This window comes from Rutidosis leptorrhynchoides, chromosome 2 (genome assembly GCF_046630445.1).
Source record: "Rutidosis leptorrhynchoides isolate AG116_Rl617_1_P2 chromosome 2, CSIRO_AGI_Rlap_v1, whole genome shotgun sequence".
Classification (NCBI taxonomy): domain Eukaryota; kingdom Viridiplantae; phylum Streptophyta; class Magnoliopsida; order Asterales; family Asteraceae; genus Rutidosis; species Rutidosis leptorrhynchoides.
This window is the reverse complement of record NC_092334.1, coordinates 228,238,325-228,253,640: the sequence shown is the minus strand read 5'-3', so window position 1 is coordinate 228,253,640 and position 15,316 is coordinate 228,238,325. Positions and strand designations below refer to the sequence as shown.

Genomic DNA, 15,316 nt, shown 5'->3' with positions numbered 1-15,316 from the left:
GCCTTTGATTCATGTATGAAACATTCTCTCTTTGTTCCATTGTTTGTTCAATACTGAGACAATCTTTTGTCAAATGTGGTCCTCCACACTGCTCACAACTAATTTGTATTGAGTGAATATCTCTAGTCATCTTTTCCATTCGTCTCTCGAAAGCATCTAACTTTGCGGAAATGGAATCAAAGTCATGGCTAGAATCAGCTCTAGCGGCTTTAGATTATCGAAAAATATCTTTTTCTTGATGCCATCATGTGAGTGGGAGGCTGTGTTATCAATAATTTTGTGAGCTTCGGTTGCGGTTTTCTTCATAATGGAACCACCAGCTGCTGTGTCGATGTCTTTTCTTGTAGCAACGTCGCATCTTTGGTAGAATATTTGTACTATTCGATAAGTGTCTAAACCATGTTGAGGACATCCTCTCAACAACTTTTCGAATCTTGTCCACACCTCATATAATGTTTCATTTGGCTTTTGCATGAACGTAACAATTTCTCCTTGAAGTCTCACGGCTTTAGATGCCGGAAAGGATCTTTTAAGAAATTTCTCAACTAAGACATCCCATGTGTCAATCGCCCCTTCAGGTAACGATTCTAACCAATCTTTGGCTTCTCCCTTCAAAGTTCAGGGAAATAACATGAGATAGATCTGTTCATCCTCAACTTCTCTGATTTTAAATAGAGTACAGATCCTATTAAAGGTACAAAGATGTTCGTTTGGATCTTCCTTTGGCGTACCACTAAATTGGCATTGATTAGTTACCATATGTAGGATTTGTCCTTTGATTTCATAATCTGGCGCATTAATGTCTGGTTGAGTAATGGCATGACCTTGGCCAGTGCGTGTAGCTCTCATTCGATCTTCCATACTTAGAGGTTCCTGATTTTCCATGATTGAATTTGTTGAATCTGAATCACTAGAGGATTCTAATTTAACGGTTTCTTCCTTGACAATATCTGGATGAGTGATTTGCGGTTCAGGAGGAATGATTAGTGGTTCAGGATCTCTGAATTGTCCTTGTATATCCTCCGGATTCTCAATTGTGAGGTCGGGTTCAAAAAATGGATTATCGGAAATTTGAATTGGAGTACTTGGTCGACTAGATGATGATTCTAAAGAAAAATCAACGGCGACAATATTAACTAAATATCTTGATCGAGTTACAGGTGGTGAACGTATGAAAGGTGGTGAACATTTTGCTCGGTGCATTTACTGAATATCCTATTAGTTATAACGATAAAAATTATTAAAGTTATCAAATTAATAGACTTTTCTGATTTTGCCCACGTTTTGAATAGCCAATAGATGCAGCAGGTAGCCAGGACCCTTTAAATCGGAAGCCCACAACTCGCCACTAACAGATCCAACTATTACTACGAACCAGAAAATTTTGGATGTGTATCAATTTAACCGCTTAAAATAATTTTTCATCGAAATTTAAAGAAAATATAGAAAATTCTGTCCTAAAAACTAGAGCGTAGAAATGAGAAAGAAAGAGCGTGTCGAGAAATAAGAAGTTGAAACACCAACGTCGAAAAACAAACCGTCGAAAAATAAAAAGTCAAAAAATAATAAAAGAAAGTAGAGCGTCGAAACTTAAAAGTCTAAAAACTAAAAATTAAAACTTGCGTCTAAAGGTATTAAAGCTTAAAAGAATTCTATATCCAAAATGGCAATAACTTAAAAAAGGGTACTAAAATTTATTTAAAACTAAAGCGATAAGCGAGGTCGTAAAATTCTAAAGCGCCTAAATCTTAATCTAAAGAAAAAGCACTTAAGGGATTGTACGGCAAAGCCTAAAAATCTAGAAATATAAAATAACTACGGCAAAAACTAAGTTTAAACTAATTACGAACGATAAAAATACAAATTACGAATTAAACGATAATAAAAAAAATTACAAAATACAAAAAGATATAAAAAATGATAAAATTAATTATTTTTATAAAAATATTATTTTTATATTATTATTTCATAAAAGTATTAATTTTATAATTAATAAAACTAAATTAAAACTTAAAAATATAAATTTAATTTAAAAACTAAACTAATTATTAAATTTAACCCTAATTACTAATTAATTAATAATTATTATTAATAAACCCTAACTCTAATTCGTACAGATAAGGTACCAGACCTGTCAAATCATGTCATGCGTTCGCATGATGTTGAAGTTATACAGCCATGTGGTCGTATGGGTTAGGATAACAGGCCTGATATTTGGGCTGCTACAATGGCAGGTCCGAATACTTATTTATATTTTTTTTTCTGAGTTTAATTTTCTGATTTTAATCTAAAAAAATAAAATTTAAATAAACTTATATTTAAAAAAAATAATTATTAGTTTTTATAACTTTTAACAAAAGTAAATAAAAAATATAAACTTTTTAATTTAAATACTTAAAAATATAGATATATATATATATATATATATATATATATATATATATATATATATATATATATATATATATATATATATATATATATATATATATATATATATATATATTTTCTTTTCCTTTTTATGTTTTTATTACTTTTAAACTTCTATAATTTTTTACAAAAATAGATTAAAAACTAATATATTTTTTTATATATATAGCATTTCGCTTTTCGTCCCCGGCAACGGCGCCAAAAATACTAGATGTGTGCGGGGGGTAGTACGAAATAGATTATAATTTACTACAAAATACTATTAAATACGATACAATTTACACAAGTTATTTAATTATTTATAGAATGGATATACCTAAACCTTTCTACAACACTTATAGACAGTGTACCTAATCGTAGAATAGTGTAGTTTTTAGTAAGTCCGGTTCGTTCCACAATGAGTCAGTTAAGTTTAACGCTATATTTTTTTACAACTATATATATATATATATATATATATATATATATATATATATATATATATATATATATATATATATATATATATATATATATATATATATATATATATATATATATATATATATATATATATATATATATATATATATATATATATATATATATATATTATTATTATAAAAGGGGGTTTTACCATTTAATGAAAGGTTTGTCGATTTTAGAACTTAAATCACAATTAAAACCTAATGTAAAATATTAAATATAACTTAAATTAAAGCGTAAAGTAAATGACGATAAATAAAAATGCGATAAAATAAAAGTACGATAATTAAAAGTGCGATAATTTAAAGTACGATAAATAAAATGACGGTAAATAAAAGTGCGATGAGATATAAAATAAAGGAATTATGCTTATTTAAACTTCCGTAATCATGATGTTTGACGTGTTGATTTTAATTTATTACCATGGGTTAATTGTCCTTTGTCCTGGATTATTCGATATGTCCTTTTGATTTTTGTCCATAATAGTCCATCGATCATAAATATAAAGTGCGAGTGTCCTCGTCAAATTACCCTTATACCCGAAGTCAAATATTCCAACTAATTGGGGACTTAAACTGTAATAAGATTTTAATACATTGTTAATGATTACACCTGTATGCAATCCAAGGTTTTAATACTTTATTAACAATTACACCAATTTTCCTTGTATGTAATCCACCCATGTTTTAATGAGTCCATTGACTATTAATCTATCCCCGTGTTCGGTTAAATGAACAATTATTAGTAATTATAAATATCTCGCCCATCGTATCCGATCGAGTGTATGTGGTTATTTATAATTACCTCAAATTGTAAATCTCAATATTAAATTAACGAACTATCATTCAGTTAAACAAATATAAAGTCCATTAATAGCCCATAGTCTAATTTTCACAAGTGTCGGTCTTTTGTCCAAACCCCAATTATGGTCCAAAGCCCAATAACCCAGTCTTAATATTTAGTCCAACATCACGATTACTTTGGCTTAAATAAACATAATAATAACTTAGCTATGAGACATTAATTTAAAAAGGTTGAACATAACTTACAATGAGTATTAATAGCGTAGCGTTACACGGATAGAGTTTCGACTTACAAAACCTTAAAACATTCGACACTATAACCTTATTATTATTAACTTATTTTTAAAATTATAATTAAAATAAATATAAATATATTTGAGAGAGAGTGAATATCAGTTGATGAAGGTGTACTCCTCTCGTCCGAATTTCATTCCAATTTATAGACCTGGCAATGACTTTACTGCCATGCGATCGTATGGTTTGTGTGCCTCCAGGTCATGCGATCGCATGGCCACCTTTTACAGCTCAGGTTCTTTTGTTTTCTTATTTGCCGACGTTTTATTTTAATATATAAATATAATATATATATATATATATAATTTATAGAATTATTTATATATTATATTATATTCGCGTGCATAGTTGACTTGTAATTTTAGGTCCATTGCGTCGCGCGTTGATAGTTGGTGTAGCGACCCGACAAAATCGTCATTGACGGCGCCGCTAACTTAGGTCCCGTTACGTGGTCATAGTCCCTATATGAGACTCGTTTGACCAAAATTATGTCGCATTCATTTGAAAAGTACAAGACTTGCAAGGTTTAGTTTACAAATGGTTCGACAACACGTTTAAGTTTACAAAGTTATAAAGCATAAATGAAGTAACTTGCGACATAATATAAGTTGAAAATCACAGTTGATATAAATAGCGTAAGTATGTAAACATTTGTTTGAATCCAAAGGTGCTATCACTAGCGTATGCATGTATGCTTGACTCCAAGCAAGTAATCAAAGTGTATGCATGTATGCTTGACCCCAAGCAAGTATGAGTGTACGCGGAAGCATGTATCAAATAGCCATGTATGAACCTGAGAAACATATAGAAAACTGTCAACGAAAAATGTTGGTGAAATCATAGGTGTTTGTAAACGTTGTTTTTGAACAACAAGATTTTGTATTTCCATAATGTTGATTATCTAAATCATTTGCATTCCAAAAGTTTGTTCGCGAGCACATAATTATCAAGACTTAACTATTTGCGCCCTGTTACATAGTGTTAGAACATACACTAAACCCGAATATATATTTCACCCGCTAACGGTAGCGAACCGTCCGAACAAGGCTCGTCAAGCCCATGTGATCACATAATATAAGTTCTCGCTTACACCCTGCAAGTGTAACTAATGATAATCGAATTGAGGCTTTTTGTTCTAACTCGCTGTGGAATGTTTATTTCCGTACTTGTGTTTAAAGTATAAAGTATGTAGTATAAAACTGTATATGTTTCTCATCCCATAATTTAAAAGTATAAAAATTGTTGAAAGATGGGACTATGATCTCACCTCGAGTGCACGAGTATAAATGTACTTCACAAAGTAAACGTGTGCATGAAAGTTTCTTAGCCTTGACCCTAAACAAGTAAGTTGTATCAATTTAATCGGTTACGACATAAGGTCGGGCAAAATGTGTTCAATTAGTCCTATGGCTCGTTACGACTCGAATATATAGCATTTGAGTCACGTTGTCAAGTTTCATGCAAGAATCAAATATAAAGCATGTTAGAACAATCGCATAAACATTTGGTTAAGTTTGACTAAAATTAAAACTTAGTCAAAGTCAAAGTCAACGGGGTCGGGTATCCGACAATTTTTCCATGATGAGAAAGTATATATAAGCATGTTGGCCAAGTTTCATGTTAATCGGAGTTACGAGTAAACGGGGGTGAAAACGTAAAAATCAAAAAGAATTTGGGACAGTCCAAAATGGTGCGCCGCTCCATTTATGGCGCGCCGCTCCATTTAACTGTTCAGTAAGTCTGGCAGTTTTCACACTCAAGCACGAATCTAACTTCAAACAATCATAACTTGTGAACCGTAAACATTCAAAACATGTATCTTATATCGTTGGAAAGGTATTTTGACAAGGAATAAAACTAAACACATTTCATAAATCAAATACATCATTAACAAGAAATGAAAACCTCATCAAATGATCATTAAACGTTAAAAATCAAAGTTTCAAGTTCACAAAATGCATTTTAAGATTTGAGAATCCAATTCACACATATGATACGCCATTTTGAAGGTAATGAAACATACATTACCACTAAACACTTATTAATAACATTTCATGACCTTCAAAACATCAAAAGTTCATTTTAAGTCTATCAAACCCTAACCAAAATTCACAAAAAATCAATAATCATGTGATTGAAGTTTTCTTACTCAACCTACGCATCAAAACGAAGCTAGTGATACTAGTAACACAATTAAAACATGAACTTTAACAATTTAACAATATTAACTCATCCAAAGTCAAAGATTAAGCAAACTCATTTCAAATGTTCAAACTAGTTACTCAAAACAACGAATCGAGCAAACAAAACATATATTTATGTTATACACAATCTATAGATACTAACTTCACCATTTCAAGTCAAAAATACGAATTTAGAGAAATCTAGAGTTTTAGAAATGTTACCCAAACTTGATGAAATTGGTACCAAAATGTAGAGGATGAAGAGAGGATTCCAAATATGTAATTTTGTTTTGATGTTTGCTTCTTGATTCGGATTTGGATGATGATTTAGTGAAAATGAAGAAAATGATATAAGAATGGAAGAAAGAATTGAAAGAAAAGAGAAAAGAAAATAAATAAATGGTGGGGAAGGGAGGTGGTGACTAGTTCACTAGTTGCCACTTTGGCCCAAAGTCGGATTTAGTCCCTCGAGTTTCAAAGCGGGTGCGGGAATTAACCAAACGAATATTTTTAAAAATGCTCGAGTAAACGAGTGATGTTATAATTAAATAACGGGAATATTATGAATGTTAGTCAACGGAAACTACGAATTTAAATAACGAAAGATATTATTTAAAAAAAAATAGTGTTAAAAATAAATTTAACGGAAAAATGCGGGATGTTACATTACCCACACCTTGCGTTAGTAGTTGGAAGTAGTAGTTGTTGTTTCTTCTTCGAAACCTTGCGTTACAAATTCTATGGATATGTGAAGGTACTTCCTTGAGTATTTCAACGAACTTTGACAGTCGGGATTTTACGTTGGTTTAAAGTTTGGTTTCACGATTTATAGTTTCAACCGGTCCTCCTAGGAAGTGAAGTTTATCATCGATAGTAAGTTCATCGAAGAGGATAATAAGTTCTTGTTTCGCAAGACACGCCTTTAAGTTTGATACACAGAATGTAGGATGAACGGAATTTGTTTAAGTCGGAAGTTCGAAAAGGTAAGCAACGGGCACAATACGCCCCAAGATTTCAAAAGGATTAAAAATATCGCGGATTTAGCTTTCTACGTTTTTCGAAATGGATTGCACTTTTTCAAAGTGCGACTTTTAACGTTACGCGGTTTCCCACATAGAATTCGAAAGGTTTACGTCTAACATCGGCGTAGCTCTTTTGGCGACTACGAGTCGTGTTGGGTCTTTCTTGGATTTGAAAATTTTCTCGGGTGTTTCATGAATGAGTTCGGGTTCGGTGGTTTGCTTGTCACCTACTTCGGTTCAACAATTAAGAAAATGACAATTTAGGCTATATGAGTATTCAAAAAGTGTGGCGTAAATACTTCGGATGAAAATTATTGTAGTAAGAGGATTCGGCTAAAGGCAAATACTTTTATCAAGTAAATTTGAAGTCGATAACGTGAAATCGTATTATGGTTTCCAAGGTTTGAATCGTATGTTTGTTTGGACCTTCGGGTTATGGTTGATGTGTTGTACTCAGGTCTAAACGTGGTCCCGAGGCTTTTTGTAAGTCTAAAAATGAAACGAGCATCTCGATTCGAAACGAAGTACATTTCTTTAAAGTATATTCGAACAAGTTTGTTAGGACTTGAAAACGTTTGTTGGAACAAGTTTCTTATCGGTTTTTGAAAAACGTTCATTAGGACTATTCACCCTCGTGGTGAATACTAGTATAATGTGAAGGGTCTCTCCCTCCTTTGAGAATTTAGAATAAAGATTTCTTATCGGTTTTTGAAAAACGTTCATTAGGACTACCATCTGTAGTGACCCGACAAAATCATCATTGACGGCGCCGCTAACTTAGGTCCCGTTACGTGGTCATAGTCCCTATATGAGACTCGTTTGACCAAAATTATGTCGCATTCATTTGAAAAGTACAAGACTTGCAAGGTTTAGTTTACAAACGGTTCGACAACACGTTTAAGTTTACAAAGTTATAAAGCATAAATGAAGTAACTTGCGACATAATATAAGTTGAAAATCACAGTTGCTATAAATAGTGTAAGTATGTAAACATTTGTTTGAATCCAAAGGTGCTATCACTAGTGTATGCATGTATGCATGACTCCAAGCAAGTAATCAAAGTGTATGCATGTATGATTAATTCCAAGCAAGTATGAGTGTACGCGGAAGCATGTATCAAATAGCAATGTATGAACCTGAGAAACATATAGAAAACTGTCAACGAAAAACGTTGGTGAAATCATAGGTGTTTGTAAACGTTGTTTTTGAACCACAAGATTTTGTATTTCCATAACGTTGATTATCTAAATCATTTGCATTCCAAAAGTTTGTTCGCGAGCACCCAATTATCAAGACTTAACTGTTTTGCACCCTGTTACGTAGTGTTAGTGAAAGGACCCGTTCATATACATTATAAACGATTCACAATAGTTGATTACATCACGAGGTATTTGACCTTTATATGATACATTTTACAAACATTGCATTTGTACAACCCTGAAATTTCTAACCAAATTTAAACTTTATCTTTATATTATTCTGACATGATAAGCAATGTTTGTTAAGTTAAATCTCAAGGATTTTAAACTATGTTTATACATTCATTTAAACCTCGACCAAATTCCAATGATTCACGAACCATTAAATGAACATATATAAATATGTATGTATATGTGTATATATTATAAATTGAAAATGTCAACAAAGTATTTAAACGTATAATGCTTTATATGAATGTATTTGTTTCAATATGATTATCGATGAAATTAAAAAATATATATATATATATATATATATATATTAAATGATTGAATTATCAGAAACATTGAATTATGATTACAAGTCTCTGTTGAGAGGTCCACTATGATTTGAGAAAATCTATTCCTCTTAACGATATTCGGAATAATTTGTAAAGCTATTTATAAATAAAAACAAAAAAGTGTCATTTACGAAAGTTAGACAAAAGTTAGTGGAGAATTGGTTTCCATAATATTCTATTAATCTATTTTCAAATGTACAAAAACGTTTTCAGTTTAAAAAGAACTTTATTATTAAAACGTATATAACTTTTATAAATATCTAGAACCACTTTTGACAACTCATTACTTAACCAGTATGATAAAGATAACGATATTTATATTTTATTTTATTAAATATATATAACGATTTAAATTAATATTATATATATTTATACGCGTATTATACGTACATAGTTTTATACTTTTACTATACTTAAACTTTTCCTTTACTTTATTTTTACTTTACTTTAACTTTAATAATTACGTTAATAATTCATACTTTAATAATTCACTTTAATAATTCATACTTTAATAATTCATAATTTTAATAATTCACTTTAATAATTCATACTTTAATAATTCATACTTTAATAATTCATACTTTAATAATTCACTTTAATAATTCATACTTTAATAATTCACTTTAATAATTCATACTTTAATAATTCACTTTAATAATTCAAAAATCTATTATAAATAGAATTCAATAGGTTTCATTATTTCATAGAAACTTGAAAATATATTTCTCTAAACTCTCTCAATCGATTTATATATATATATATATATATATATATATATATATATATATATATATATATATATTATTTCAAGATATTATTAGTATACATAAAATATTACGACGGAGTGCTGTCCGAGTGATTTCAAAATAGTTTTTTTGAATGAGTCGAAGCTAAGGAAATTATGGGTTATAGCTATGGAGGTGATGGGTATGGTTCATGGGTATGCTCGTGAGGTCAATCTAGTGTTTATCATCTCCGTTGCGTCTACGTACTTTCCTGCAATATTGAATCTCAATATTGATACGTTCGTGAATCCGAGGCCAACCTTGCACTTGTTAAATGACGTTATATGTATTTTTACTACGAAATACAGTATGGTGAGTTTCATTTGCTCCCTTTTTAATTGCTTTTGCAATATATATTTTTGGGCTGAGAATACATGCGCTGTTTTATAAATGTTTTACGAAATAGCCACAAGTACTAAAACTAATTCTACGTGGGTTTAAACCAGAAATATACCCTTAGCTTGGTAACATTAAACTACTTGTCTATGTACGGTAGGCGCGAATCCTAAAGATAGATCTATTGGGCCTGACAAACCCCATCCTGACTATGAGATGCTTTAGTACTTCGAGGTTATTTTAAACACACCTAATCTGGTGTACTTCAGAGGGTCAAACATGAACGTTAAGGCTTGTTACCGGGTGCCTACAACTTATAGAATACTTTTATACACTTGCGAGTGTACATATATTTATAAACGGAAACCTTGTGGTCTATTAATATATTGAAATGATTGTTATGATAAACCTATGAACTCACCAACCTTTTGGTTGACACTTTAAAGCATGTTTATTCTCAGGTATTAAAGAAATCTTCCGTTGTGCATTACCTCATTTTAAGGATATTACTTGGAGTCATTCATGGCATATTTTGAAAGACGTTGCATTCGAGTCATTGAGTTCATCAAGATTATTATTAAGTCAATTATAGTTGGATGTATTATGAAATGGTGTGCACGCTGTCAACTTTCGTTGTAAAGAAAGTTTGTCTTTTAAAAACGAATGCAATGTTTGTAAACTGTATCATATAGAGGTCAAATACCTCGCGATGTAATCAACTATTGTGAATCGTTTATAATGTATATGAACGGGTCCTTTCAGTTGGTATCAGAGCGGTGGTCTTAGCGAACCAGGTCTGCATTAGTGTGTCTAACTGATAGTCGTTAGGATGCATTAGTGAGCCTGGACTTCGACCGTGTCTGCATGTCAAAAGTTTTGCTTATCATTTTTGACGGAAATTTCCTGCTTATCATTCTTAGTCTAGACACGTCTTACTGCATTGATTTCATGAATAGTGTATATACAAAATTCATATCTTAGCGTATCTGCTAATCCATATCTTAGTGTATCCGTTACTATAAACTTTGCCTGACATATCCCGTAAATTCCTCCGTAATCTACAAAATCTTTTGCGCTATATATATAGATATTCTATGTAATTAGAATACCACCCGATAGCCGGAAAATCATTTCATATCGAAAAATCCTTTATTCAATCGAACGAAATGGAATTCGTCATTAGTTCAAGTCCCTCGAATTCCGATATGGAATCCCACTCAAGCTCTGAAAGCAGTGTGACCGGAATGGATCAACCAATTAGTCATCATCTATTCTGGATGAATTGGGGATGGGTTCGTAGCCTCCTCAATAATTGGAGACAAGAAGAAGGTGATCCCTTCCATCCACCACATTTCCCTCTTGGCGATGAACCTGAAGCACTTACCGGTGAACCGGTCCGAAACACCATTTTCTCTCTCATTTCCAGAGTATCTCGTCACGATTATATACTACATCAAATTCTAGTTTTTATTTATCCGCTCGTCCGAACCGACAATCACCCCGGTGTAATAGAAGAAGTCAACGAGCTTCGCGCTCGAGTAGTGGCTTTAGAGAATATGGTGCAAGGGTTACAAACACCAACAGCAGCACCAGCAGCATAACCAGTACAACCATCAGCAACACCAACAGCACCATCACCACCACCAACAGTAAAATCCGCATCCCACACTTCAATATCACAACCTATATCCCATGAGTACCAATGACATACACTCTATAGATACCAAGGAATACCAACAACAATAAACGATGAAGTATTGATTCATAACTTAATTGGAGAAACATTTTGCGACGATTATGTAGTCTCTAAAGTCTTAGAGATTATCTATTCTAGCCCTAACCATAAATTAGATGAGTGAACCCAAATGATAGAAGGAAGAGTAGAAACCCTGACAAGAATGATGTGTGGTTTACAAGCTAGACTTGATTTACCAACAGCATCAATAGTACCATGAACATCACTAGTACAGTCAGTGCCATCAGCGTTGTCAGAATCAGCAGCACCTATAACATCACAAACTCCGTCAGTTCAAGAATCACCGTGGACATCATTATAAATCAACAACAAGTATGTCATATCAATGAGTTATGAAGTATTAACTCATTTCCACTGGAGGATTTATATGTATATCTTATATATATAAATTTTTAGACCATAATAAATATTTCCGTACTAAGCTATTATGTGTGAATCTTAACTACTCGGTTAATTCATGTTACTAATATGCAATAATGTACGTCCTTCATCCACAACTTAACCATCATTAACTACAATCTCTGCCTCAATTCAATAAATCCCAATTCATAATAAATTAAATGAATTATTCAAATATAAGTTTGATTTTACACTTTCATCGTCGATGTACTCGAAACTTTTCAAATAACATTATTCGTACCTTGCGAAATTCACAAGAATTCCACAAACACCAACAAATAACGAAGTATTAATTCATAATTTCAATTTTATTGAATAAATACTCCGTAAAAGTTAGGTAATTTCTAAAGTCTTTAGGGATTATTCAGTTCTAGTTTCAACCGTAAATCAAATGAGTTTAATTTAATATTAACTCATTAAATCTATGTTACATCTGAAGAAAATATGCACATATATATTTTCATAAAGACTATAATAAAATTCTATTGTATAAAATATTAATTGTGAAAAACATTTAACGGGTAGGTAATACCCGAGAGATATATAAATTCACAATTAGTAGGTTACATTTTTCGAATCTGATTAAGCAAATCATCAACTATACTCCCTAATCTCACAAAAATATACATTCTTGTATAGAAATCAAAACAACCATTCTCACCCAAATTTGATTACGCATTCTGATTTTGACAAATCAAAATCCAAGTCATGATTTAACAGAAGACATCACTCTTAGATTCCTACATCTTTAAAAGCTATACTTTGACTTCAAAACTGTGTTAGAACATCATATGTATGTTAACGATTACAAACTGTGTTCAAACTCTCTGAAGTTTTCGAAGACACTTCAAACAATGAACAATCGGGATGATGATCCAACCACATATTACCCACAGTTATGTACCTAAAAATCTCTCGAAGCCAAAGTCATAGTTCGACGCGTATCCGTGTCAGACCCTTTGGCATTTATTAGCTAAAATGACTTTTCAATTCCTTTTCAAAGTAGCCAGTTTTGTCACAGCTCCAGCAAGTCAACTTCGACTTTTCAGTCAGACTAGTCTTATTATAACCTCGATAGATACGTTGCCCTTTCGTCATCGTTATTGGGGAACCTTTCATATCTCGCCACCTTAGCAATAAACTTACCAACAACTTCACTGATTTTTGTTTTTTCGAAGAATCATTATAATTATCAAAACCCCATCATTTACCTATCTGCATCATGTAACGAGAATTGCCATACGAATCATTGGGAAATAGCAATCAGTATTTTAAAATCTCGCAGCATGTCGACGCCAACAGTTATACATATAACGTCTATCTCCTGGACTTACATACTGCGAATGTGAAGTTTCTGAAAAACACCCTGAACTGCGAACCAGTTCTTGAAATGCTGATGAAGCAGCAAAAAGTATAAACGTCCTTAACAGTAAAAAGTTGATGATAAAGAGTAGTGTGTTGGCAAAAGCTCAGAAAAAGAGAAGGTTTGGAACTGAAAAATGGATTGAGCAAACTATGAAAGAGGTTGTGGACAAATCACAAAGACTAAACCTGCCTTCAAAGAATCCAAATGATTAAGTGTCTACTGAAGTCTTTAGTGAATATCTTACTCCTTACTTTAAAACTCTTGTGGGCAATATTCTTCATCATCCTATGATCTTAGATATTATAATCTTTCATTATAAATATCCTCCATATTTCTGAAGATATTTCCATAACTATTCTTATATGAAATCATTTATCTCTTTGCGCTATCTGTATTACATCAAAAAGGAAACTGTTTAGTTTCTATATTCTGTAAACCTTCGAGTTTAAATTATGAATGTTTTTGAAGTAGTGTTGGGAACTGAAGCATGAGTTAGTATAATATAAAAACACTTGATCAACGTGATTATATTACAGTAAGTCATGCTGAGTTTATAAATGAAACGTGATGATTCACAGATCATAACATCATCATGTGCCATGTTACACGACTCTTGTATTCTACTTAAACTCTAAATATATCAAGAAAATATTTTCCTTGATGATTCGGCCTTTTCCGAGGTATTCTGGTAAATTGACAAATCAAGATCGTGCCATTACAATTCCCTTCTTAGAACATTAACTATGTTCATTTCAAAATCCATACCTACGAATTCTGGACCATTATTCGCTTGACTTGAAGTCGGGAAGAGGAGACAAAAGTATAGAACTCTTGAATATAAAAGAAAATATAAAGCTCGACAACAACACATAAATTAGAAACCGTGCATATCAATACGTATCGCCACGTAAAGACACGGAAGAATTAAAATTACTATAACTCCAAGGTAATAGTAAAAATAAATAAAATCCTCCGGTGGTAAATGAAAGAGAAGAATGACATATATGAAAATTAGGAGTATATCAAGGATCAGAATGGGATGGAGCATATTAACGAATGTTTTAAAATATGAATTAAGGAAGGAAGAATAGAAGGTGTGAGCTGTGAGAATAAGGAAAAGAAGAGGCTAGATTTATAGTAAAATATCTGACAGAGCAATCCAAACAGATGATGCATTTAAAGCGGATCCTAAATTTCCTTAATTATCGAAGAATCAAATCTTATTACGAATATTTTCTCTAAATCTCTTGAACTCCGGAAATCAACCCATCTATGTCAAAAGATATGACGAATCTACGCTTACTCGTTTCACTATTTTGTGATAACTTCACTCGTACTCTTCACAAAAATCAAATTGCTTTATCTATATTACTTGATGATAATAAAACTCTAATTTCCAACTAGTATAAGTCATGAAAACATACTTATTGTCAGCCATGACCATCCCATTCAAATTTCGGGACGAAATTTCTTTAACGGGTAGGTACTGTGACAACCCGGGAATTTCTAACCAAATTTAAACTTTATCTTTATATTATTCTGACACGATAAGCAATGTTTGTTAAGTTAAATCTCAAGGATTTTAAACTATGTTTATACATTCATTTAAACGTCGACCAAATTCCAATGATTCACGAACCATTAAATGAACATATATGAATATGTATGTATATGTGTATATATTATAAATTGAAAATGTCAAAAAAGTATTTAAACGT

General features: G+C 31.7%; 1 non-coding gene across 1 annotated transcript; it reads left to right on the top strand.

Moving 5' to 3' along the window:
• The first annotated feature begins 394 nt into the window (after nt 1–394).
• On the top strand, nt 395–501 carry LOC139895057 (small nucleolar RNA R71). Its single transcript, XR_011775527.1, has one exon. It is a non-coding gene; the product is annotated as a small nucleolar RNA R71 (small nucleolar RNA).
• Nucleotides 502–15,316: the final 14,815 nt, after the last annotated feature.